The sequence below is a fragment of the Anomaloglossus baeobatrachus genome, chromosome 1 (assembly GCF_048569485.1).
Source record: "Anomaloglossus baeobatrachus isolate aAnoBae1 chromosome 1, aAnoBae1.hap1, whole genome shotgun sequence".
Lineage (NCBI taxonomy): Eukaryota > Metazoa > Chordata > Amphibia > Anura > Aromobatidae > Anomaloglossus > Anomaloglossus baeobatrachus.
This window is the reverse complement of record NC_134353.1, coordinates 452496060-452523153: the sequence shown is the minus strand read 5'-3', so window position 1 is coordinate 452523153 and position 27094 is coordinate 452496060.

Below are 27094 nucleotides of genomic sequence, written 5' to 3'. Positions count from 1 at the left end.
CCAGAGGAACACTAAGTTGGTAACCCAGACACTTTTAGTATGCCACTAAGTGTCAGCACTGTTTGCTATAAAAATTGCATAGCAAAAATGGGCAGGTGTGTAGAATGCAGAGGTGGTGTACCTTGCATGGCACCAGAGGAACACTAAGTTAGTATCCCAGACACTTTTAATATGCCACTAAGTGTCAGCAATGTTTGCTTTAAAATTTGCGCAGCAAAAATGGGCAGGTGTGTAGAATGCAGAGGTGGTGTACCTTGCGTGGCACCGGAAGAACACTAAGTTAGTATCCCAGACACTTTTAGTATGCCATCAATTGTCAGCACTCTTTGCTATAAAAAATGCGTAGCAAAAGTGGGCAGGTGTGTAGAATGCAGAGGTGGTGTACCATGCTTGGCACCAGAGGAACACTAAGTTGGTAACCCAGACACTTTTAGTATGCCACTAAGTGTCAGCACTGTTTGCTATAAAAATTGCGTAGCAAAAATGGGCAGGTGCGTAGAATACAGAGGTGGTGAAACGTGTGTGGCACCAGAGGAACACTAAGTTAGTATCCCAGACACTTTTAGTATGCCACTAAGTGTCTGCAATTTTTGCTTTAAAAAATGCGTAGCAAAAATGGGCAGGTGTGTAGAATTCAGAGGTGGTGTACCTTGCGTGGCACCAGAGGAACACTAAGTTAGTATCCCTGACACTTTTATGTTATGATCCGGAACCATGGAAGACCACCACAAATCATTGGTAAAAGGGGACAAGAGCATTGGCAACTAATCTGGCCACCATCCCCTTACTAACCATCACAACTAGAAGTAGCCGAGGGGTGAACTAACATCCTGTGCACCGCGAACCCAGCCGGAGAACTAACTATCCTAAAGGAAGGAAAGATGAATAACTCTCTGCCTCAGAAAATAGACAAGAATAGCAAGCCCCCCACATTCAAAGACTGCGGTGATATAGGAAAAACACAATACACAGAAAGATGACAGGATTAGCAAAACGTGAGGCCCCCACTGACTAAAATAGGAAAGGACAGGAGAGGGACTGATGGTGGCTAGAGAAAAACCCTGCAAAAATCCAAATTCCTGATAGGACAAAAAGGCACTCAGATCGCACGATCTAAACTTTGTCTTATACCAGGTGCTTTTGTCTTACCAATGAACAGAAAACAGGAATCATTACAAGTTCAACAAGCCACAAACACATGGACTTAAGGAGCTATACTCCAAACAGAACTGCAGGGAGTTCCCCAGCCAAGCAACTGACGGGGAAAATCCCTGCATGCAAATAGACTGAAAACAACCACAGCAAATGACAAACCCAGATCGGAGCAAAAGAACCAAACAATAGATAAAGAGCAAAGCACTTATCTGGGATAGATGTGGTGTGGAGCAGAATGAAGCAGGCTGGTGATACAAAGAACAACTGACATCCGGCATTGCCTGCTATCAGACCAGGATTTAAATAAGCAGAGAGTTAGCAAAGGAAATGCCTAATGCACAACACACCTGGTCCAAGTCCGAACCATTCCAGGCCACCAGAAGGTGCCTCCCAGTAGCCAAAACATAACTAACATTCACAACACTTTTAGTATGCCACTAAGTGTCAGCACTGTTTCCTGTAAAAATTGAATAGCAAAAATGGGCAGGTGTGTATAATGTGAAGGTGGTATACCTTGCGTGGCACCAGAGGAACACTAAGTTAGGATCCCAGAAACTTTTAGTATGCTACTAAGTGTCAGCACTGTTTGCTATAAAAAATTGCGTAGCAAAAATGGGCAGGTGTGTAGAATACAGAGGTGGTGTACCTTGCGTGGAACCAGAGGAACACTAAGTTAGTATCCCAGACACTTTTAGTATACCACTAAGTGTCAGCACTGTTTGCTAAAAAAAATTGTGTAGCAAAAATGGGTAGGTGTGTAGAATACACAGGTGGTGTACCTTGCGTGGCACCAGAGGAACACTAAGTTAGTATCCCAGACACTTTTAGTATGCCACTAAGTGTCAGCACTGTTTGCTATAAAAATTGCATAGCAAAAATGGGCAGGTGTGTATAATGTGAAGGTGGTAAACCTTGCGTGGCACCAGAGGATCACTAAGTTAGGATCCCAGACACTTTTAGTATGTTACTAAGTGTCAGCATTGTTTGCTATAAAAAATGCATAGCTAAAATGGGCAGGTGTGTAGAATGCAGAGAAGGTGGACCTTACTTGGCACCAGAGGAACACTAAGTTAAAATCCCAGGCACTTTTAGTATGCCACTAAGTGTCAGCACTGTTTACTATAAAAATTGCGTATCAAAAATAGGCAGTTGTGTAGAATGCAGAGGTGGTGTACCTTGCGTGGCACCAGAGGAACACTAAGTTAGTATCTTAGACAATTTTAGTATGCCACTAAGTGTCTGCACTGTTTGCTATAAAAATTGCGTAGTAAAAATGGGCAGGTGTGTAGAATATAGAGGTGGTGTACCTTGCGTGGCACCAGAGGAACACTAAGTTAGTATCCCAGACACTTTTGGTATGCCACTAAGAGTCAGCACTGTTTGCTATAAAAAGCACGTAGCAAAAATGGTCAGGTGTGTAGAATGCAGAGGTGGTGTACCTTGCGTGGCACCAGAAGAACAGTAAGTTAGTATCCCAGACACTTTTAGTATGCCACTAAGTGTCAGCACTGTTTGCTATAAAAAATGCGTAGCAAAAATGGGCAGGTGTGTAGAATGCAGAGGTGGTGTACCTTGCTTGGCACCAAAAGAACACTAAGTTGGTAACCCAGACACTTTTAGTATGCCACTAAGTGTCAGAACTGTTTGCTATAAAAATTGCGCAGCAAAAATGGGCAGGTGTGTAGAATGCAGAGGTGGAGTACCTTGCGTGGCACCAGAGGAACACTAAGTTAGTATCCCAGACACTTTTAGTATGCCACTAAGTGTCAGCAATATTTGCTATAAAAAGTGCGTAGCAAAAGTGGGCAGGTGTGTAGAATGCAGAGGTGGTGTACCTTGCATGGCACCAGAGGAACACTAAGTTAGTATTTCAGACACTTTTATGTTATGATCCGGAACCATAGAAGACCACCACAAATCATTGGTAAAAGGTGACAAGAGCATTGGCAACTAACCTGGCCGCCATCGCCTTACTAACCATCACAACTAGAAGTAGCCGAGGGGTGAACTAACATCCTGTGCACTGCGAACCCAGCCGGAGAACTAACTATCCTAAAGGAAGGACAGATGAATAACTCTCTGCATCAGAAAATAGACAAGAATAGCAAGCCCCCCACATTCAAAGACTGCGGTGATATAGGAAAAACACAATACACAAATAGATGACAGGATTAGCAAAACGTGAGGCCCCCACTGACTAAAATAGGAAAGGACAGGAGAGGGACTGATGGTGGCCAGAGAAAAACCCTGCAAAAATCCAAATTCCTGATAGTACAAAAAAAACCTCAGATCGCACGATCTTAACTCCGTCCTATACCAGGTGCTTTTGTCATACCAATGAACAGAAAACAGGAATCATTACAAATTCAACAAGCCACAAAACATGGACTTAAGGAGCTATACTCCAAACAGAACTGCAGGGAGTTCCCCAGCCAAGCAACTGAGGGGGAAAATCCCTGCATGCAAATAGACTGAAAACAACCACAGCAAATGACAAACCCAGATCAGAGCAAAAGAACCAAACAATAAATAAAGAGCAAAGCACTGATCTGGGATAGATGTGGTGTGGAGCAGAATGAAGCAGGCTGGTGATACAAAGAACAACTGACATCCGGCATTGCCTGCTATCAGACCAGGATTTAAATAAGCAGAGAGTTAGCAAAGGAAACGCCTATTACACAACACACCTGGTTCAAGTCCAAACCATTCCAGGCCACCAGAGGGAGCCTCCCAGTAGCCAAAACATAACTAACATTCACAACACTTTTAGTATGCCACTAAGTGTCAGCACTGTTTGCTGTAAAAATTGAATAGCAAAAATGGGCAGGTGTATAGAATGTAGAGGTGGTATACCTTGCGTGGCACCAGAGGAACACTAAGTTAGGATCCCAGAAACTTTTAGTATGCTACTAAGTGTCAGCACTGTTTGCTATAAAAATTGCATAACAAAAATGGGCAGGTTTGTAGAATACAGAGGTGGTGCATCTTGCGTGGCTCTAGAGGAACACTTAAGTTAGTATCCCAGACACTTTTAGTATGCCACTAAGTGTCAGCACTGATTGCTATAACAAATGCGTAGCAAAAATGGGCAGGTGTGTAGAATGCAGAGGTGGTGTTCTGTTATGATCCGGAACCATGGAAGATCACAATAGATTATTGGCAAAAAAGGTGACAAGAGCATTAGCAACTAATCTGGCCGCCATCCCCTTACTAACCATCAACACTAGAAGTAGCTGAGGGGTGAACTAACATCCTATGCACCGCGAACCCAGCCGGAGAACTAACTATCCTAAAGGAAGGAAGGATGAATAACTCTCTGCCTCAGAAACAGACTGCAAAGGTATAGCAAGCCCCCCACATTCAAAGACTACGGTGATATAGGAAAACACAATACACAGATGGATGATAGGATTAGCAAAGGTGAGGCCCCATTGACAAAATTGGAAAGGATAGGAAAGGGGCTGATGGTGGACAGAGAAAAACCCTTCAGCACACCTGGTCTCTGTTTAAACAATTCCTGGCCACAAGAGGGAGCCTCACAGCAGCAAAAGCAAAACTGACATTCACAACAGAGTACCTTGCGTGGCACCAGAGGAACACTAAGTTAGTATCCCAGACACTTTTAGTATGCCACTAAGTGTCAGCACTGTTTACTATAAAAAATGCGTAGCAAAAATAGGCAGGTGTGTAGAATGCAGAGGTGGTATACCTTGCTTGGCACCAGAGGAACACTAAGTTAGGATCCCAGAAACTTTTAGTATGCTACTAAGTGTCAGCACTGTTTGCTGTAAAAATTGCGTAGCAAAAATGGGAAGGTGTGTAGAACACAGAGGTGGTGTACTTTGCGTGGCACCAGAGGAACACTACGTTAGTATCCCAGACACTTTTCCCTCTCCATAACATACAATCTTCACATCCCCTCTCCATCAAATACCTTCTACACTGCATCTCTCCATAATACACCCTCTAACAGCCCCTCTCTATAACACACTCTTTCTACTGCCCCCTCCATAATAGACCTTCTACATCGCTTCTCTACATAACACACCATCTACATTGCCTCTTTCCATAATAGTCTCTATACTGCCCCTCTCCATAATACAACTTCTACACCGCAGCTCTCAATAATATACAACCTACACTTTCCCTCTTCATAAAACACCTTGTACGCTGTCTCTCTTCATTATAAAACTTCTACACCCACCCTCTCCATAATACACCTTCTAAACCGCTCCTCTCCATAATTCACCTTCTACACTGCACCTCTACATAACACACCTTCTACACCTCATCTTTCAATAATACACCCTCTACACTGCCCCTCTACATAACACACCTTCTACACCTCCTCTTTCAATAATACACCCTCTACACTGCCTTTCTCCATATTACATCTTGTACACCGCCTCTCTCCATAATACACCTATACCACCTGTCTCCATAATACTCCCTCTACACCGCACCTCTCCATAATACACACTCAACACTTCCCCTCTCCATAAAACACATTGTACACTGCCTCTCTTCATAATACATGCTCTACACCGCCCCTCCCCATAATACACCCTATACACATCCTCTCTCCATAATACACCCTCCAAACTGCCCCTCCCCATAATAGACCTTGTACACTGCCTCTCTACATAAGACACCCTCTACACGACCTCTTTACATAATACTCCCTCTACACTTCCCTTCTCCATAATACACCTTATACACCGCCCCTCTCCATAATATACAATCTACGCTTCTCCTCTCCATAAAACATCTTCTCCACTGCCTTTCTCCATTATACACTCTCTCCCAGGCCTCCTCCATAAAAGACTTTCTACACCGCCTCTCTACATAAGACACTCGCTACAGCGCCTCCATCCATAAAACAATCTCTACACTGCCCCTCTACATAACACACCTTCTACAAATCCTCTCTCCATAATACACCCTCTACATCGCCTCTCTCCATAATACACCTTCTATACCAACTTTCTCAATAATACATCCTCTACACTGCTTCTCTTTATACCTCCTCTCTCCATAATACTTTACACTGCCCCTCTCTATAATACACCTTCTACCCCACCCCTCTCCATAATACAAACGTTACAATTCTCCTCTAAATAAAACACCTTCTACGCCGCTTCTATCCATAATACACCCTTTACACCGCTCCTCTACACGACACACCTTCTACACCTCCTCTTTCCATAATATACCCTCTACACTGCCTTTCTCCATATTACACCTTCTACACTGCCTCTTTCCATAATACATCCTCGACACAGCCTCTCTCCATAATACACACACTACACCGTCTCTCTCCATAATACACCTTCTATACCACCTGTCTCCATAATACTCCCTCTACACCGCCCCTCTCCAAAATACACCATATACACCACCCCTCTCCATAATACACACTCAACACTTCCCCTCTCCATAAAACACATTCTACACTGCCTCTTTCATAATACACGCTCTACACCGCCCCTCCCATAATACACCCTATACACAGCTCCTCTCCATAATACACCATCTACACTGTCCTTCTCCATATTACACCTTCTACACCGCCTCTCTCCATAGCATAGCTTCTACACTGCATCTTTCCATAATAAACCGTCAACACCACCTCTCTCTATAATACACTCTCCACAATCCTTCTCTTCATAATACACCCTCTATACCGCCTCTCTCCATAATACTTACTCTACACCACCCCTCTCCATAAAACACCCTTTACACCGCCCCTTTCCATAACACACCCTCCACACTGCCTCTCTCCATATTACACCCTCTACACGGCCTCTTTCCATTTCACACCTTCTATACCGCTTCTCTCCATAATACTCATTCTACACTGCCACTCTTTATAATACACCTTCTACACCGCCCCTCTCCATAATACAAACACTACACTTCTCCTCTCTGTTACGGGTCGTGGGTCTGCGGGTCTGTGTTCTCCTTCTCCCTCTTTTTCTCTGCCACGGCATTCTACCCGCCTGAGACCTTCCTAGCTGCTGAGGCTAAGTCCTGAAATGGGGCTTCTGCGTGTGCGCGAGTAGACAAGCTGCTTTCTGCACTAAGTCAGGTTTGGCTCGTTCTGAGCATGCTCACCATGTGGCAGTCGTTGATTGGCCGCAGGTGACGTCACCGATGATGCGGAATCACATGACTATGATGGACTGGTTGCTGATTGGCCGTGGGTGACATCACCGATGATGCGGGATCACGTGACTATGATGCACTGGTTGCTGATTGGCCGCGGGTGACGTCATTGCTGACGTTCTCGATTCCTATTGACTGACAGTCGATTGAGCCCGGAGCGCCTCCATCTTGTGGGAGGTGCTTTGTCTATATGGAATACTGCAGCACGCTGCTCGGCGTTCAGCCGTTCTTGGTGCATGCATGGGGTAGCCACCTCATATTAGACCTTTCCTACTAGCTAGCCTATGCTTACAGTCACAAGCCAATGAACACCCGCTGGTTAAGCGCTCCTTACCTACTAGTGCACTGCTAGTGCCCGCTTCCTCACACCTGAATGGAACCGGGCTTAGACAGGGAACTCATTCACTGTGCTCCCAGGTGGCTCTCTGCGGCTAACAAAGAGTGCTACCTCGCTCCCTACAGTGCGGCAAGCACAAGGGGTTTAGGCAGGGATTTATACATTGATCCTAGACAGTACGGCATGTACTGTTCGCACCTACACCTTAGGAACATACCCTCTATGACTTAATAGAGATTAGCATCCAGGGCTCTCCGTGACCTGTAACGGATTTCCTACCTTCACACTATAAATATTACTTTACCTCTGTGAGGCAACAGAGGAGCTAGTTAGTGGACTATGATTGGGGTAACCATCCGTACACTTTTAGTAGTTTCTGTGATTGGACTGGAACTTCAAGTCCACCTCTATTATTATTATTTAGTCACTCGCCATAAGCCTTTTAGCATTCCCTTATTTACGTTTATGCTAATTCGGTAGTCGCTGTGAGTTAACAGGGAGTACCACAGTTGGTCCTAGTGCCGCTGTGAGGTAACAGCGACAAGTACCGCTTTTGTGGTACAGTTTTCCCCCTACCTTCTGCTATTACCAGCAGCAGGTTTTCTCTGCACGGTGGACCCTGACTGCCTGATAGCCTGTATCCACCTTTTATTAGGCAGTTCCATAACATTACGACTGAGCCAAGGGTCTGGTTGGTATGGCAGATATCAATCACTTACAGCTCTACATACAGCAGCTTGAGGCTAGGTGTTACGGTTGCTGCGAGCACTGGAGACTATGTCCAGATTTCTTGCTACTGCACATGTGCGAGCGCTGGAGACTAAGTCCAGATTTCTTGCTACTGCACATGTGCGAGCGCTGGAGACTAAGTCCAGATTTCTTGCTACTGCACATGTGCGAGCGCTGGAGACTAAGTCCTATCTTGGAGCCATTGCACATGTGCGGGTGACATCATCGCTGACACGAGGTCACATGTCTCTGACACCTTCTATGCCGATTGGTCGCTGGTCATGTGCTTGTGACGCCTTGCTCGGTGATAGGCCAGCATGACGTCACTCTTGTCGTTCTGGCAGCCGATTGGCTCTGGTGTCCTCCATCTTGGATGAGGCACAGAGTCTATATAAGACCCTGACACACGCCGCATGGCGCTCAGTCCTCTTGGTTCATGCATGAGGGTAGACGCCCTGTGCACGTTCCTCTAGGCATTCCTCTGTCTATGCAAGGTGAGCGCTACCGGCAGGGTAGCGTTCTTATACCTTACAGCTTCGGCTGCTGTCCGTATCCTTACCTCTTAGGGGAGCGGACATAGGCAGGTGCCTGAGGCACATGGTCTGGCTGGGCCTTGTGATTCGACTCGTAGGTGGACGTTGCCGCTAGGGTAACGTTCCTTATACTGCATCTGGCAGTTGTTCGTATCCTCGCACACTAGGGGAGCGAACAGAGGTAGGAGCTTTGTGCGGCTTACGCTGCTGTTCGTCTCTTTTGCACCACTAGAAGAGCGGACCTAGGCAGGTGCCATATCTAGTGGTTCGTGTCCTCGCACACTAGTGGAGCGAACGCAGGTAGGAGCTTTGTGCGGCTTACGCTGCTGTTCGTCTCTTTTGCACCACTAGAAGAGCGGACCTAGGTAGGTGCCATTTCGCACACATTGCCTTTGTCTCTGTGATTATTAACAGAGATCATTCCACACACCCTCCAAGTAAGGGAGGAATTGCTTTACTTACTTATTATATCCTTCTGTGAGTTAACAGAGGTATTGCACTCTGCCATAGTCTGCAGCAGAGTCTTTGCACGGTGGACCCTGACTGTCTGATACTCCTTTAAGTTATTATCAGACAGCCCCTCGTAACATTAGGACTGAGCCAAGGGTCTGGCAGTTATGGCAGAATATCAGCAGTTACACCGTTACATACAAGTACTTGAGTCACGGCTCAAGAGTATAGAGGATAAACCTCAGACCATGGTGACATCTGCACATGATCCTCGACTTGCTCTGCCAAACAGATATTCTGGCGATGCCAGATCATGTCGTGGTTTCATTAGTCAGTGTCAGATACACCTAGAGGTCAACTCTTCTCGCTTCTCTACGGAGAGGTCCAGAGTAGGCTTTATCATCTCCTTACTTCAGGACAAAGCCTTAGAATGGGCGACTCCCCTATGGGAGCGCTCTGATGTGGTTACTCTGAGACATCAAGACTTTCTTGATGCTCTTAAGGCGGTATTCATGGGTCCGCAGGTTACCCATGATGCGGCCCTGAGACTGTTAGATCTATCTCAGGGTTCGTTATCCACTAGTTCTTATGCCATTGCTTTTAGAACTCTGGTGGCAGAACTAGATTGGCCAGAGAAGGTGTTGATTCCTATCTTCTGGAGAGGGTTGGCAGGCTATGTCAAGGATGCTCTTGCTACTCGTGAGGTCCCTGCTTCTCTGGAGGACTTGATCACAGTAGCAACGAGGATCGATGTACGCCATAAGGAACGTAGACTCGAGGTCTCTTCCTCACGCCCTAAGCATCGGGCTATTCCAGTTGTTGAGGGTCCACTACCATCTTCCTCAGCATCTGAAACATCTCCCACTCCTATGGAGTTAGGTCATACGTCTTCCAGACTATGCAAGTCTGGTCCTCCTATATGTTACGTATGTCGTCAGGCTGGGCACTATGCCAACAAGTGTCCTAGTCGTCAGGGAAACTCCCTGGTCTAGTAACCATTAGAGGGGGGTTACTAGAGACGTCTTCTGCACCCTCTAAGTGTTGTATCCCAGGTCAGCTCTCGTTATCTGAGAATACATGGCCTATTATGGCTTTTGTGGATTCCGGAGCTGACGGGACTTTTGTGTCCTCAGGATTTGTAAAGGGACACAATATTCCCTCTATCATGTTAGAGGCGCCTATTCCTGTCTGTGTTGTTAATGGAACTATGTTGTCTGACTCCATTACATTGAGGACAGTTCCCTTGCGCCTTTCCCTGTCTCAGGGTCACATAGAGGAGATTTCTTTTCTTGTTTTGCCTGAGGGTATAGACGACATCCTTCTGGGTCTCCCATGGCTTCGGACTCATGCTCCTCACATTGACTGGGAGTCTGACAGCATTATTAGTTGGGGTTCGAAATGTCAGTCCCGATGTCTTCCCTTACCACCTAAGGTCATTGCGGTTGCATCTACTGATCTCTCTCCCATACCTACACCCTATCTGGATTTCGCTGACGTGTTCTCCAAACAGGGTGCTGAGGTTCTTCCACCCCATAGGCCGTATGACTGTGCCATAGACCTTATCCCAGGTTCGGTTCCACCTAAAGGCAGGGTTTACCCCCTGTCGATACCTGAGTCGGAGGCCATGTCGACCTATATAAGAGAGAGTTTGGAGAAGGGGTTCATTCGTAAGTCTGTCTCTCCCGCGGGAGCTGGGTTTTTCTTTGTTCGGAAGAAAGAGGGTGATTTGCGTCCCTGCATAGATTACAGGGGTCTCAACGCAATCACAATAAAGAACAAATACCCATTACCTTTAATTTCGGAGCTCTTTGACAGACTGAGAGGAGCTCAAGTTTTTACGAAGTTGGATCTGCGGGGTGCGTATAACTTGGTACGAATTCGAAAGGGTGACGAATGGAAGACCGCTTTTAACACCCGAGACGGTCACTATGAATACCTCGTCATGCCTTTTGGGTTATGTAATGCACCCGCAGTATTTCAGGACTTCGTAAACGATGTGTTCAGGGATTTACTGTTATCCTCAGTAGTGGTGTATCTGGACGACATCCTGATTTTTTCTCCTGATCTGGAGACTCATCGTCAGGATGTCGTTCATGTCCTTTCCCGTTTAAGGGAGCACTCATTGTTTGCTAAACTCGAGAAATGTGTATTCGAGCAGTCCTCATTGCCTTTTTTGGGTTACATTATCTCACAAGAGGGCCTGGCTATGGATCCTGCGAAGCTCTCTGCTGTCCTGCAATGGTCCGAACCTCATTCCTTGAAGGCGGTGCAATGCTTCTTAGGATTCATAAATTATTACAGGCAGTTCATACCCCATTTTTCTACTTTGGTGGCCCCTTTGGTGGCCTTGACTAAGAAAGGTTCTAATCCCAAAGCCTGGTCTACTGAGACATCTCAGGCTTTTGAGGCAGTAAAAAGACACTTTTCAACTGCTCCCGTTCTTCAAAGACCCGATGAGAGTAAGCCCTTCCTCTTAGAGGTTGATGCCTCTTCAGTGGGTGCTGGTGCGGTCTTGTATCAAAAGAACGGTGCAGGTAGAAAAAGGCCGTGTTTCTTCTTTGCTAAAACCTTTTCACCGGCAGAGAGAAACTATACCATTGGGGATAGGGAACTGCTCGCCTTGAGATTAGCCTTGGAGGAGTGGCGTCACTTGCTGGAAGGAGCGAAACATCCTTTCCAGGTCTATACAGACCATAAGAATCTGACGTACTTACAAACCGCTCAGCGTCTGAATCCTCGGCAAGCCCGCTGGTCCTTGTTTTTCTCCCGCTTTCACTTCTCCATCAACTATCTGTCTGGGAGTAAGAATAACAAGGCAGACGCCCTGTCTCGCTCTATGCTTTCTACCCAGGAAGAGATTGACGAACCTCGTCTTATCCTTCCCTCCAGGGTTTTTCATACGCTCTCGCCTGTGACGTTAGACCAAATCCCACCGGGCAAGACCTTTGTTCCGCCTGATCGACAGAATGATATACTGTCATGGGCCCACACCTCAAAGGTGGGTGGGCATTTTGGTATTAGACGGACACGAGAGTTACTGGAGAGGTGGTATTGGTGGCCACACTTAGCCAGCCACGTCAAGAGATATGTCGGTTCCTGCTACTCGTGTGCTCGCAACCGTCCATTACGGCAGAGACCGGCTGGGCTCTTGCATCCTTTACCAGTGCCAGATAGACCATGGGAGGTGGTAGGCATGGACTTTGTGGGTGATCTTCCATGTTCACAGGGACATAGATTTGTGTGGGTCATTACGGACCATTTCTCCCGGATGGTTCATCTCGTACCGTTATCGAGAATCCCATCTTCCAGGGTACTAGCCAAACTATTCCTCAAGCATGTCTTTAGGCTTCACGGGATGCCAGATCGTATCATTTGTGATAGAGGCCCGCAATTTGCTTCCCGTTTCTGGCGAGATCTTTGTAGCCTTCTGCAAATTGAGTTGAATCTATCTTCGGCATACCATCCGGAGACCAATGGTTTGGTTGAGCGTACCAATCAATCCATGATTATATACCTTCGACACTTTGTTGCTGAGAACCACGATAACTGGTCCTCCCTCCTACCCTGGGCAGAATTTGCCCTTAACAATTCGCTGGCTGAGGCCACTGGGCAGAAACCGTTCGTACTCAATAATGGGCAACACCCTAGGGTACCGGTACCGTTTCCCGCTGCTGCACCTCCTCCTCTTGTGGCCGACTGGGCAACTAATGCCAGAGAGGTTTGGGATCGGACTCAAGAGTCAATCCAAGCAGCTAAGGACCGTATGAAGACGGTGTCCGATCGGTTTCGTCGCCCGGCTCCTGTCTTTTCTCCAGGGGACTTTGTGTGGCTCTCTGCAAAAAACGTGAAACTTAGAGTGAGCTCTGTCAAATTTGCTCCTCGCTTCCTGGGTCCTTATGAGGTTCTTCGACAGGTAAATCCTGTAGTCTACCAATTGAAGTTACCCGTCCATCTTAGGATCCATGACAAATTCCATGTTTCACTGCTAAAGCCGGCAATTTTACCTCACGCTCGTGAAGTGCACTCTCCTGCTTCTGATTCCTCTCGCTCTATCTATGAGGTACGAGCCATAGTTGGTTCTAAGATGGTTAGAGGGCGCAGGTTCTTCTTGATAGATTGGGAGGGCTACGGCCCGGAACATCGCTCTTGGGAGCCTGAGGAGGCTGTCCATGCTCCCGACTTAGTTGCTGATTACCTGCGTCGCCGGGAGGGGGGCCCTTGAGGGGGAGGTACTGTTACGGTTGCTGCGAGCACTGGAGACTATGTCCAGATTTCTTGCTACTGCACATGTGCGAGCGCTGGAGACTAAGTCCAGATTTCTTGCTACTGCACATGTGCGAGCGCTGGAGACTAAGTCCAGATTTCTTGCTACTGCACATGTGCGAGCGCTGGAGACTAAGTCCTATCTTGGAGCCATTGCACATGTGCGGGTGACATCATCGCTGACACGAGGTCACATGTCTCTGACACCTTCTATGCCGATTGGTCGCTGGTCATGTGCTTGTGACGCCTTGCTCGGTGATAGGCCAGCATGACGTCACTCTTGTCGTTCTGGCAGCCGATTGGCTCTGGTGTCCTCCATCTTGGATGAGGCACAGAGTCTATATAAGACCCTGACACACGCCGCATGGCGCTCAGTCCTCTTGGTTCATGCATGAGGGTAGACGCCCTGTGCACGTTCCTCTAGGCATTCCTCTGTCTATGCAAGGTGAGCGCTACCGGCAGGGTAGCGTTCTTATACCTTACAGCTTCGGCTGCTGTCCGTATCCTTACCTCTTAGGGGAGCGGACATAGGCAGGTGCCTGAGGCACATGGTCTGGCTGGGCCTTGTGATTCGACTCGTAGGTGGACGTTGCCGCTAGGGTAACGTTCCTTATACTGCATCTGGCAGTTGTTCGTATCCTCGCACACTAGGGGAGCGAACAGAGGTAGGAGCTTTGTGCGGCTTACGCTGCTGTTCGTCTCTTTTGCACCACTAGAAGAGCGGACCTAGGCAGGTGCCATATCTAGTGGTTCGTGTCCTCGCACACTAGTGGAGCGAACGCAGGTAGGAGCTTTGTGCGGCTTACGCTGCTGTTCGTCTCTTTTGCACCACTAGAAGAGCGGACCTAGGTAGGTGCCATTTCGCACACATTGCCTTTGTCTCTGTGATTATTAACAGAGATCATTCCACACACCCTCCAAGTAAGGGAGGAATTGCTTTACTTACTTATTATATCCTTCTGTGAGTTAACAGAGGTATTGCACTCTGCCATAGTCTGCAGCAGAGTCTTTGCACGGTGGACCCTGACTGTCTGATACTCCTTTAAGTTATTATCAGACAGCCCCTCGTAACATTAGGACTGAGCCAAGGGTCTGGCAGTTATGGCAGAATATCAGCAGTTACACCGTTACATACAATTACTTGAGTCACGGCTCAAGAGTATAGAGGATAAACCTCAGACCATGGTGACATCTGCACATGATCCTCGACTTGCTCTGCCAAACAGATATTCTGGCGATGCCAGATCATGTCGTGGTTTCATTAGTCAGTGTCAGATACACCTAGAGGTCAACTCTTCTCGCTTCTCTACGGAGAGGTCCAGAGTAGGCTTTATCATCTCCTTACTTCAGGACAAAGCCTTAGAATGGGCGACTCCCCTATGGGAGCGCTCTGATGTGGTTACTCTGAGACATCAAGACTTTCTTGATGCTCTTAAGGCGGTATTCATGGGTCCGCAGGTTACCCATGATGCGGCCCTGAGACTGTTAGATCTATCTCAGGGTTCGTTATCCACTAGTTCTTATGCCATTGCTTTTAGAACTCTGGTGGCAGAACTAGATTGGCCAGAGAAGGTGTTGATTCCTATCTTCTGGAGAGGGTTGGCAGGCTATGTCAAGGATGCTCTTGCTACTCGTGAGGTCCCTGCTTCTCTGGAGGACTTGATCACAGTAGCAACGAGGATCGATGTACGCCATAAGGAACGTAGACTCGAGGTCTCTTCCTCACGCCCTAAGCATCGGGCTATTCCAGTTGTTGAGGGACCACTACCATCTTCCTCAGCATCTGAAACATCTCCCACTCCTATGGAGTTAGGTCATACGTCTTCCAGACTACGCAAGTCTGGTCCTCCTATATGTTACGTATGTCGTCAGGCTGGGCACTATGCCAACAAGTGTCCTAGTCGTCAGGGAAACTCCCTGGTCTAGTAACCATTAGAGGGGGGTTACTAGAGACGTCTTCTGCACCCTCTAAGTGTTGTATCCCAGGTCAGCTCTCGTTATCTGAGAATACATGGCCTATTATGGCTTTTGTGGATTCCGGAGCTGACGGGACTTTTGTGTCCTCAGGATTTGTAAAGGGACACAATATTCCCTCTATCATGTTAGAGGCGCCTATTCCTGTCTGTGTTGTTAATGGAACTATGTTGTCTGACTCCATTACATTGAGGACAGTTCCCTTGCGCCTTTCCCTGTCTCAGGGTCACATAGAGGAGATTTCTTTTCTTGTTTTGCCTGAGGGTATAGACGACATCCTTCTGGGTCTCCCATGGCTTCGGACTCATGCTCCTCACATTGACTGGGAGTCTGACAGCATTATTAGTTGGGGTTCGAAATGTCAGTCCCGATGTCTTCCCTTACCACCTAAGGTCATTGCGGTTGCATCTACTGATCTCTCTCCCATACCTACACCCTATCTGGATTTCGCTGACGTGTTCTCCAAACAGGGTGCTGAGGTTCTTCCACCCCATAGGCCGTATGACTGTGCCATAGACCTTATCCCAGGTTCGGTTCCACCTAAAGGCAGGGTTTACCCCCTGTCGATACCTGAGTCGGAGGCCATGTCGACCTATATAAGAGAGAGTTTAGAGAAGGGGTTCATTCGTAAGTCTGTCTCTCCCGCGGGAGCTGGGTTTTTCTTTGTTCGGAAGAAAGAGGGTGATTTGCGTCCCTGCATAGATTACAGGGGTCTCAACGCAATCACAATAAAGAACAAATACCCATTACCTTTAATTTCGGAGCTCTTTGACAGACTGAGAGGAGCTCAAGTTTTTACGAAGTTGGATCTGCGGGGTGCGTATAACTTGGTACGAATTCAAAAGGGTGACGAATGGAAGACCGCTTTTAACACCCGAGACGGTCACTATGAATACCTCGTCATGCCTTTTGGGTTATGTAATGCACCCGCAGTATTTCAGGACTTCGTAAACGATGTGTTCAGGGATTTACTGTTATCCTCAGTAGTGGTGTATCTGGACGACATCCTGATTTTTTCTCCTGATCTGGAGACTCATTGTCAGGATGTCGTTCGTGTCCTTTCCCGTTTAAGGGAGCACTCATTGTTTGCTAAACTCGAGAAATGTGTATTCGAGCAGTCCTCATTGCCTTTTTTGGGTTACATTATCTCACAAGAGGGCCTGGCTATGGATCCTGCGAAGCTCTCTGCTGTCCTGCAATGGTCCGAACCTCATTCCTTGAAGGCGGTGCAATGCTTCTTAGGATTCATAAATTATTACAGGCAGTTCATACCCCATTTTTCTACTTTGGTGGCCTTGACTAAGAAAGGTTCTAATCCCAAAGCCTGGTCTACTGAGACATCTCAGGCTTTTGAGGCAGTAAAAAGACACTTTTCAACTGCTCCCGTTCTTCAAAGACCCGATGAGAGTAAGCCCTTCCTCTTAGAGGTTGATGCCTCTTCAGTGGGTGCTGGTGCGGTCTTGTATCAAAAGAACGGTGCAGGTAGAAAAAGGCCGTGTTTCTTCTTTGCTAAAACCTTTTCACCGGCAGAGAGAAACTATACCATTGGGGATAGGGAACTGCTCGCCTTGAGATTAGCCTTGGAGGAGTGGCGTCACTTGCTGGAAGGAGCGAAACATCCTTTCCAGGTCTATACAGACCATAAGAATCTGACGTACTTACAAACCGCTCAGCGTCTGAATCCTCGGCAAGCCCGCTGGTCCTTGTTTTTCTCCCGCTTTCACTTCTCCATCAACTATCTGTCTGGGAGTAAGAATAACAAGGCAGACGCCCTGTCTCGCTCTATGCTTTCTACCCAGGAAGAGATTGACGAACCTCGTCTTATCCTTCCCTCCAGGGTTTTTCATACGCTCTCGCCTGTGACGTTAGACCAAATCCCACCGGGCAAGACCTTTGTTCCGCCTGATCGACAGAATGATATACTGTCATGGGCCCACACCTCAAAGGTGGGTGGGCATTTTGGTATTAGACGGACACGAGAGTTACTGGAGAGGTGGTATTGGTGGCCACACTTAGCCAGCCACGTCAAGAGATATGTCGGTTCCTGCTACTCGTGTGCTCGCAACCGTCCATTACGGCAGAGACCGGCTGGGCTCTTGCATCCTTTACCAGTGCCAGATAGACCATGGGAGGTGGTAGGCATGGACTTTGTGGGTGATCTTCCATGTTCACAGGGACATAGATTTGTGTGGGTCATTACGGACCATTTCTCCCGGATGGTTCATCTCGTACCGTTATCGAGAATCCCATCTTCCAGGGTACTAGCCAAACTATTCCTCAAGCATGTCTTTAGGCTTCACGGGATGCCAGATCGTATCATTTGTGATAGAGGCCCGCAATTTGCTTCCCGTTTCTGGCGAGATCTTTGTAGCCTTCTGCAAATTGAGTTGAATCTATCTTCGGCATACCATCCGGAGACCAATGGTTTGGTTGAGCGTACCAATCAATCCATGATTATATACCTTCGACACTTTGTTGCTGAGAACCACGATAACTGGTCCTCCCTCCTACCCTGGGCAGAATTTGCCCTTAACAATTCGCTGGCTGAGGCCACTGGGCAGAAACCGTTCGTACTCAATAATGGGCAACACCCTAGGGTACCGGTACCGTTTCCCGCTGCTGCACCTCCTCCTCTTGTGGCCGACTGGGCAACTAATGCCAGAGAGGTTTGGGATCGGACTCAAGAGTCAATCCAAGCAGCTAAGGACCGTATGAAGACGGTGTCCGATCGGTTTCGTCGCCCGGCTCCTGTCTTTTCTCCAGGGGACTTTGTGTGGCTCTCTGCAAAAAACGTGAAACTTAGAGTGAGCTCTGTTAAATTTGCTCCTCGCTTCCTGGGTCCTTATGAGGTTCTTCGACAGGTAAATCCTGTAGTCTACCAATTGAAGTTACCCGTCCATCTTAGGATCCATGACAAATTCCATGTTTCACTGCTAAAGCCGGCAATTTTACCTCACGCTCGTGAAGTGCACTCTCCTGCTTCTGATTCCTCTCGCTCTATCTATGAGGTACGAGCCATAGTTGGTTCTAAGATGGTTAGAGGGCGCAGGTTCTTCTTGATAGATTGGGAGGGCTACGGCCCGGAACATCGCTCTTGGGAGCCTGAGGAGGCTGTCCATGCTCCCGACTTAGTTGCTGATTACCTGCGTCGCCGGGAGGGGGGCCCTTGAGGGGGAGGTACTGTTACGGTTGCTGCGAGCACTGGAGACTATGTCCAGATTTCTTGCTACTGCACATGTGCGAGCGCTGGAGACTAAGTCCAGATTTCTTGCTACTGCACATGTGCGAGCGCTGGAGACTAAGTCCAGATTTCTTGCTACTGCACATGTGCGAGCGCTGGAGACTAAGTCCTATCTTGGAGCCATTGCACATGTGCGGGTGACATCATCGCTGACACGAGGTCACATGTCTCTGACACCTTCTATGCCGATTGGTCGCTGGTCATGTGCTTGTGACGCCTTGCTCGGTGATAGGCCAGCATGACGTCACTCTTGTCGTTCTGGCAGCCGATTGGCTCTGGTGTCCTCCATCTTGGATGAGGCACAGAGTCCATATAAGACCCTGACACACGCCACATGGCGCTCAGTCCTCTTGGTTCATGCATGAGGGTAGACGCCCTGTGCACGTTCCTCTAGGCATTCCTCTGTCTATGCAAGGTGAGCGCTACCGGCAGGGTAGCGTTCTTATACCTTACAGCTTCGGCTGCTGTCCGTATCCTTACCTCTTAGGGGAGCGGACATAGGCAGGTGCCTGAGGCACATGGTCTGGCTGGGCCTTGTGATTCGACTCGTAGGTGGACGTTGCCGCTAGGGTAACGTTCCTTATACTGCGTCTGGCAGTTGTTCGTATCCTCGCACACTAGGGGAGCGAACAGAGGTAGGAGCTTTGTGCGGCTTACGCTGCTGTTCGTCTCTTTTGCACCACTAGAAGAGCGGACCTAGGTAGGTGCCATATCTAGTGGTTCGTGTCCTCGCACACTAGTGGAGCGAACGCAGGTAGGAGCTTTGTGCGGCTTACGCTGCTGTTCGTCTCTTTTGCACCACTAGAAGAGCGGACCTAGGTAGGTGCCATTTCGCACACATTGCCTTTGTCTCTGTGATTATTAACAGAGATCATTCCACACACCCTCCAAGTAAGGGAGGAATTGCTTTACTTACTTATTATATCCTTCTGTGAGTTAACAGAGGTATTGCACTCTGCCATAGTCTGCAGCAGAGTCTTTGCACGGTGGACCCTGACTGTCTGATACTCCTTTAAGTTATTATCAGACAGCCCCCCGTAACACTAGGCTTCGGGCTGTTGAGGAGAAACCACAAACTACTGTGGTGACTCCGACTAGCGCTCCTCAACTTGCTCTGTGCAATAGGTACTCGGGCGAAGCCAAATCATGTCGAGGCTTCGTGAATCAGTGCCAATATACTTGGATGTGAATGCCTCTCACCTTTCAGCTGAGAGGGTGAAAGTAGGCTTTATAATATCATTATTCCAAGATAAAGCCTTGGAATGGGCAACTCCCCTGTAGAAGCGTAATGATGTGGAGACTCAGACGGCCACGTCTTTCCTTAAGGCACTAAAGGCAGTGCTCTTAGGGCCTCAGGTTACCCATGATGCGGCTCTGAATTTATTAGACCTGGTACAAGGGTGTTTGTCTATTAGTTTGTACGCCATCAACTTTCGTACTCTGGCTTCTGAGTTAGATTGGCCAGAGAGGGTCTTAATACCTCTTTTCTGGAGAGGTTTAGCGGATTTTGTTAAAGACGCTCTTGCCACTAGAGAGGTTCCTCCTATCTTGGAAGAACTCATCACACTGGCAACAAGAATTGACATACGTCATAAGGAGCGTAAGCTTAAGATAAAACCTGTCCCTGACTTTTCGGCCTCACAGGCATCATGCACTACATCAGAGAACTTACCTACTCCTATGGAGTTAGGACGTACTTCTCCTATGTCGCGTAAGGCTACACCTCCTTTCTGTTTTGTATGCCGTCACGAAACACAATATTCCTTCTCTTATTTTAGCAAGTCCTATTCCAGTGCAGGTTATCAATGGGATTGTTTTATCAGAGTCGATTACGTTGAGGACTATTCCCTTACAGCTTTCCTTGCCTCACGATCATGTTGAGGAGATTTATTTTCTAGTTTTGCCTGAGGGTACAGATGACATACTCTTGGGTCTACCATGGCTTCGCACACATGCTCCATTAATAGATAGGGAGTCTGACAGTATCATAAAATGGGGTTCTTAGTGTGTCATTCTCACTGTCTTTCTGTTGCCCCCAAGACAGTCGCTTCAACCGTGATCCCTGAACTGTCTCCTTTACCGACTCCTTATCTAGACTTTGCAGACATCTTTTCAAAACAGAGCGCAGAAAAACTTCCTCCACATAGGCCCTATGATTGCGCCATTGATCTCATCCCGGGTTCTGTACCACCTAAAGGCAGAGTTTATCCTCTGTCCATACCCGAGACTGAAGCGATGGCCGCCTACATCAGAGACAGTTTGGAGAAGGGCTTTATTCGCAAGTCCGTCTCTCCTGCTGGGGCTGGTTTCTTTTTTGTGCGCAAAAAAGAGGGGGATTTGCATCCTTGCATTGATTACAGGGGTCTCAATGCTATTACCATCAAAAATAAGAATCCTTTACCCCTTATATCTGAGCTGTTTGATAGGTTATGTGGCGCTCATGTTTTTACTAAGTTGTACCTATGGGGAGCTTATAACCTGGTGCGTATCCGAGAGAGTGACGAATGGAAGACCGCATTTAACACCACAGACGGTCACTATGAATACTTGGTCATGCCTTTCGGGTTATGTAATGCTCCCGCAGTGTTTCAAGACTTTGTAAACAACGTATTTAGAGATCTGTTATTGTCATCCGTTGTGGTGTATTTGGATGACATACTGATTTTTTTCACCAGATCTCGAAACACACAGTCAGGATGTTATCTGAGTTCTCTCTCGTCTAAGGGAGCACTCACTGTTTGCCAAGCTTGAGAAATGCGTCTTTGAGCAGTCGTCCCTAACCTTTTTGGGCTATATCAATTCTCATGAGAGCTTGGCAAAGGATCCTGCTAAACTTTCAGCGGTATTGGAGTGGTCTGAACCACGTTTTTTAAAAGCCGTGCAAGGATTCTTAGGCTTCATTAATTACTACCGGCAGTTTATTCCACATTTCTCCACCCTGGTAACTCCCTTAGTGGCTTTGACCAAGAAAGGAGCAAATCCAAAGGCTTGGTCTGCGGAGACTACTCAGGCTTTTGAGGCAGTTAAGGCGCATTTTTCCGGTACGCCTGTTCTCCAGAGACCTGATGAGAACAAGCCCTTTATTATGGAAGTGGATACATCCTCTGTGGGAGCCGGAGTGGTATTGTACCAGAAGGATAGCAACGGCAGAAAGAGACCGTGTTTCTTCTTTGCCAAGACATTCTCCCCTGCTGAAAAGAATTACACCATTGGAGATAGAGAGCTCCTGGCCAAGAAGTTGGGATTAGAGGAGTGGCGTCATCTGCTTGAGGGGGCTAGGCATCCCTCTCAGGTTCACACTGACCATAAGAATCTCACGTACCTTCAGACTGCACAGCATCTGAAACCCAGTCAGGCACGCTGGTCCTTGTTTTTCTCCCGTTTTAATTTCTCAGTACATTACCTGTCTGGGAATAAGAATAACAAGGCAGACGCTCTCTCTCGGTCCATGGAGTCTACTCAAGAGGAGAACGAAGCACCTCGTCTCATCCTTCCATCTCGGGGTTTTCATACGCTCTCCAATGTGACTTTAGACCAGATACCTCCAGGGAGGACATTTGTTCTTCCGGCACTGCAGAATGATATTCTGTCCTGGGCCCACACTTCTAAGTTAGGTGGGCATTTTGGTGTAAGACGTGCGCAACAATTGCTTTAGAGGTGGTATTGGTGGCCACAGTTTGCTAACCATGTCAGGAGATACGTTCGCTCCTGTTTCTCTTGGGCACACAACCGTCCCTCACGACAGAGACCTGCTGGTCTCTTACATCCTTTGCCTGTGCCTGACAGACCTTGGGAAGTTGTAGGCATGGATTTCGTGGGGGATCTTCCCTGTTCACAAGGTCATCGGTTTGTCTGGGTTCTTACTGACCATTTTCCCGGATGGTTTATTTGGTTCCTTTGCAGAATATTCCGTCCTCAAGGTTGTTGGCAAAACTGTTCATTAAACACGTCTTGAAACTGCACAGGATCCCGGACCGTATTGTTTGTGATAGGGGTCCACAATTCACTTCCCAGTTCTGGCGTGATATCTGTAATCTTTTACAGATAGAATTGAACATCTCCTCGGCCTACCATCCGGAGATCAATGGACTGGTTGAAAGAACTACTCAGACTAGGATCACCTATCTTCGGAAAACCAGGATGACACTTCCCCTCACCATAAAACACCTTCTACAATTCCTTTCTCCATAAAACACCCTCGACACCGCCGCTCTCCACAACACTCACTCCATACCGCCCTTCTCTGTAATACTCTCTACACCTCCCCTCTCCATAAAATACCTTCTACACCGCCTCTCTCCGTTACAAACCTTCTCCAAGACCTCCTACATAATAGACTTTCTACACCGCCTCTCTACATAAGACACTCGCTACACCGCCTCCATCCATAAAACAGTCTTTACACTGCCTCTCTACATTACACACCTTCTGCACCTCCTCTTTCCATAATACACATTCTACATCGCCTCACTCCATAATACACCCTCTACACGGCCTCTCTCCATAATACACCTTCTATACCGCCTCTCTCCATAATACTCCCTCTATACCGCCTCTCTCCATAATACTCCCTATACACCACCTCTCTCCATATGCTCACTCTAAACCTCCCCTCTCTATAATACACCTTATTCACCGTCCCTCTCTATAATACACAGGCTACACTTCTCTAAATAAACACCTTTTACACTGGCTCTCGCCATTATATACCCTCTCCAAGGCCTGCTCCATAATCGACCTTCTACACCGCCTCTCTACATAAGACACTCGCTACACCGCCTCCATCCATAAAACAGTCTCTATACTGACCCTCTCCATAAAACAACTTCTACACCGCCGTTCTCAATAATATACCACCTACACTTCCCCTCTCAATAAAACATATTCTACACTGCCTCTATTCATTATAAAACTTCTACACCCACCCTCTCCATAATACACCCTCTTTACCGCCCCTTTACATAACACACTTTCTAACCCTCTTCTTTCCATAATACAGATTCTACATCACCTTTCTCAATAATCCACCCTCTACACCGCCTCTTTCCATATTACACTTTCTACATCTCCTCTCTCCATAAAACACCTTCTACACCGCCTTTCTCCGTAACACATGCTCAATACTTCCCCTTTCCATAACACACCTCCTACACCGCTTTCTTCATAATACACCCTCTACACCGCCCCTCTCCATAATAAACCCACTACACCGGCTCTCTCCATAACGCACCTTCTATATCGCATCTCTCCATAATACTCCCTCTACACCGCCCCTCTTTATAATGCTCCTTCTACACTGCCCCTCTCCACAATACACACTCTACACTTCCCCTCACCATAAAACACCATCTACAATTCCTTTCTAAATAAAACACCCTCGAGACCGCCGCTCTCCATAACACTCACTCTATACCGTCCTTCTCTGTAATACTCTCTCTACACCTCCCCTCTCCATAAAATACCTTCTACAACGCCTCTCTCCATTATAAACCCTCTCCAAGACCTCCTACATAATAGACTTTCTACACCGCCTCTCTACATAGGACACTCGTTATACATCGCCTCCTTCCATAAAGCAGTCTTTACACTGCCTCTCTACATTACATACCTTCTGCACCTCCTCTTTCCATAAAACACATTCTACATCGCTTCACTCCATAATACACCCTCTACACGGCCTCTCTCCATAATACACCTTCTATACCGCCTCTAAAATCAAAGAAGCAAAACTTTGGTGGGACTCTACCTCTCTATGTTCCTACATAGAAAAAAATATGATTCCTCGCGGTTTAAGGATCTTAAAGAATCCCACATTTTCCTCCTATACTGAGGAATTTCTGAATAGTTGGAATGCTGTCTTATCTAACTATTCCATAAAACTAATGGAACTGATAGTTAAACATGAAGGACTGGAATTAGACAACATTAAAAAACAACTTACAGAAACAGAAACCGCATTGGAAAAATTTAGAGACCACAAGGATTTTACACCAATGCAGGAAAACTTAAACAAGCGTCTTATTGCTCTTGAAGATAATATTGCCAACAGAAAGAAAAATAAATTTGAAAGAGATGTTCTGGATTATAAAACGAATAAAATCTACACCTGGCGATCATCTTTCAAATTTACCACTACTCCATATAATAATAAATACAATAAAAAACCTTTTTTCAAGAACCGCAACAGAAAGGTCAGCTTTGGGGAAATAAGTGTTTCCTCGGTCTCTACTAATTATACAGCTGATAATTCTACAGATTCTTCTTCTGAGGAAATAGAGGAATCACGATCAAACAGTAACAATACCAAAAAAAACACAAAAACCTTTCCAAAAAACGCGTACGAAGAGGTGGAAGGAAGCATAACAAACAATCGTTATCCAGATCGACGCAAAAAGAAAAAGAGGCATTAACCTGCCCAGTGAGGAATCTATCTGCCCAGATCATCTCACAGCATCAAATCTCAGTTCTTTCCAAGGGACTTAATTTTTGCCCTATACAAAAATTTAATATTTTCAACACCCTTTTGGATATAAATAAATTCGCAAGGATGGGTTCCTGGAAGGCACGATTGCCAAGATGTACGATCCAACTCCCAACGAGAAAGCCCCCGCGCCCGACACGGCGACGTGGTTGAGGGACCGGACCGTCCCGCTGAGTAACCGTCTGCAGGCTCATATGCAACTCCTCCTGGAGGAGTGGGAGACCGACATGGCGGACGTGGTGGCTGCTATGTGGAGACGCGAGGCAGAAGAGGATTTAGAGGAGCGGGTAAGCGACCCACGCCCCTGTATTCCGGAGGGATCGGCCGTTGGAGCTGAGGGGCCCGGCCGGCTTCCGCTCACCCTACCTCTCTCCCTGCTACCCGTAATAGCTGCTGCCGCCCCACCATTAGGCCCGCTACCTGCCCAACCGGTAGCGATACCCTGCCCAGCCGCTCCGGCGGACCAGCCGGCTGCAGACGTCCGGGACGTCCCTGAAGTACACCAAGGGGAACCGCTGGAGCCGCGGCCCCATAACAGCATGGTGCCAGAAGTCCCAGCAGTGACTGTGCCAGACCCTGAGCCTGGAACCGTGGCCTGGATGAAGGCCCGGGTGATTCAGTTCCACCAGCGTCAACAGGAACAAATCCTCCAGATGATGGAACAGTGGACCAGCGAGGTGGAGATGCTGACTACGACTACCCCGATGTACGGAGGGGGAATGGATGTAGCAGAGTCGACTGGTGACCCACGTCCCTATGTCCTACCAGGACCGGCCGCTGCGGCTGAGGGGCCCGGCCTAGTTTCGGCCTATGCATCACCCTTGCCGTTACTTATGGGGCGCCTCAGTGTAAGCTCGCCTAATCTGCTGCTCCGTGCTACCACAGAAGGGGCTGAAATGTTGGATGCTGGGGGCCAGGAGGCTGCGGCAGCTGGCGGCAACCCGCCTGACGCAGGAACAAGAGATGATGACTCCTGCCCCAGCTCCGGGACCGCTGTTGCAGTTGAAGGAGCGAGTGAGCGTTCCCATTATGTAGGAGCCCCAGTGGTCGTCCGTGCCCCGTGTACCGGTGGAAATGGGTACCGGGTGCCCCTGTCACCGCAGGCATGTCAGTGCATGTTGGATATGCTGGCGGAGGGGGATGGAGCTGCGTTAGCTGAATATCCGGAGTAGGGCAGCGGATGCCCGATGCAGCAGTCCCCGTTGGGACCACCACTGTTTGTTGTTTGAAAAGTTTTGAAAGATGATAAGAAAAGATGATGACCGAAGTTTTCACCTGATTCACCGTGTGATTTGCAACCGGCTGGAGCCGGCACCGTTGTCCCCGTGGGGACCGTTTAAAAAGTTGTAGCATGGGAACTATCCATGGACAAGCCCGTGAACTTGCAGGGCAACCACAAACGTTAAGTGGCTTGTAAATATGTTGTTTGCCGTTACCATTTCCGCAATGCCGTCTCCGGAGAGGCAGGTTGGAGGGAGGGCCCTCAGCAGAGCAGGCTAGGGCCCAGCCACCAAAGGAACCGGTGGCTACCCTCTGGAGGAAAGGACAGATCCCGCTCGGGTACCGTGTGCTGGACTGTGGGTCAAGGGGTGCTGCCTGGGCTTTAGGGGCAGCATCAGGGCCAGGTTGCTTGGGTGGGAGAGAGCGGAAACCGTGACCGTAAACCGTTTGCAACGTTAAAGAAATGTGCCTCCCGTCTTGGGAAGAGTTATTATTAAAAATGTATATATGTTAATTTACAAACGTTATCTTTTACAGAAAAATAA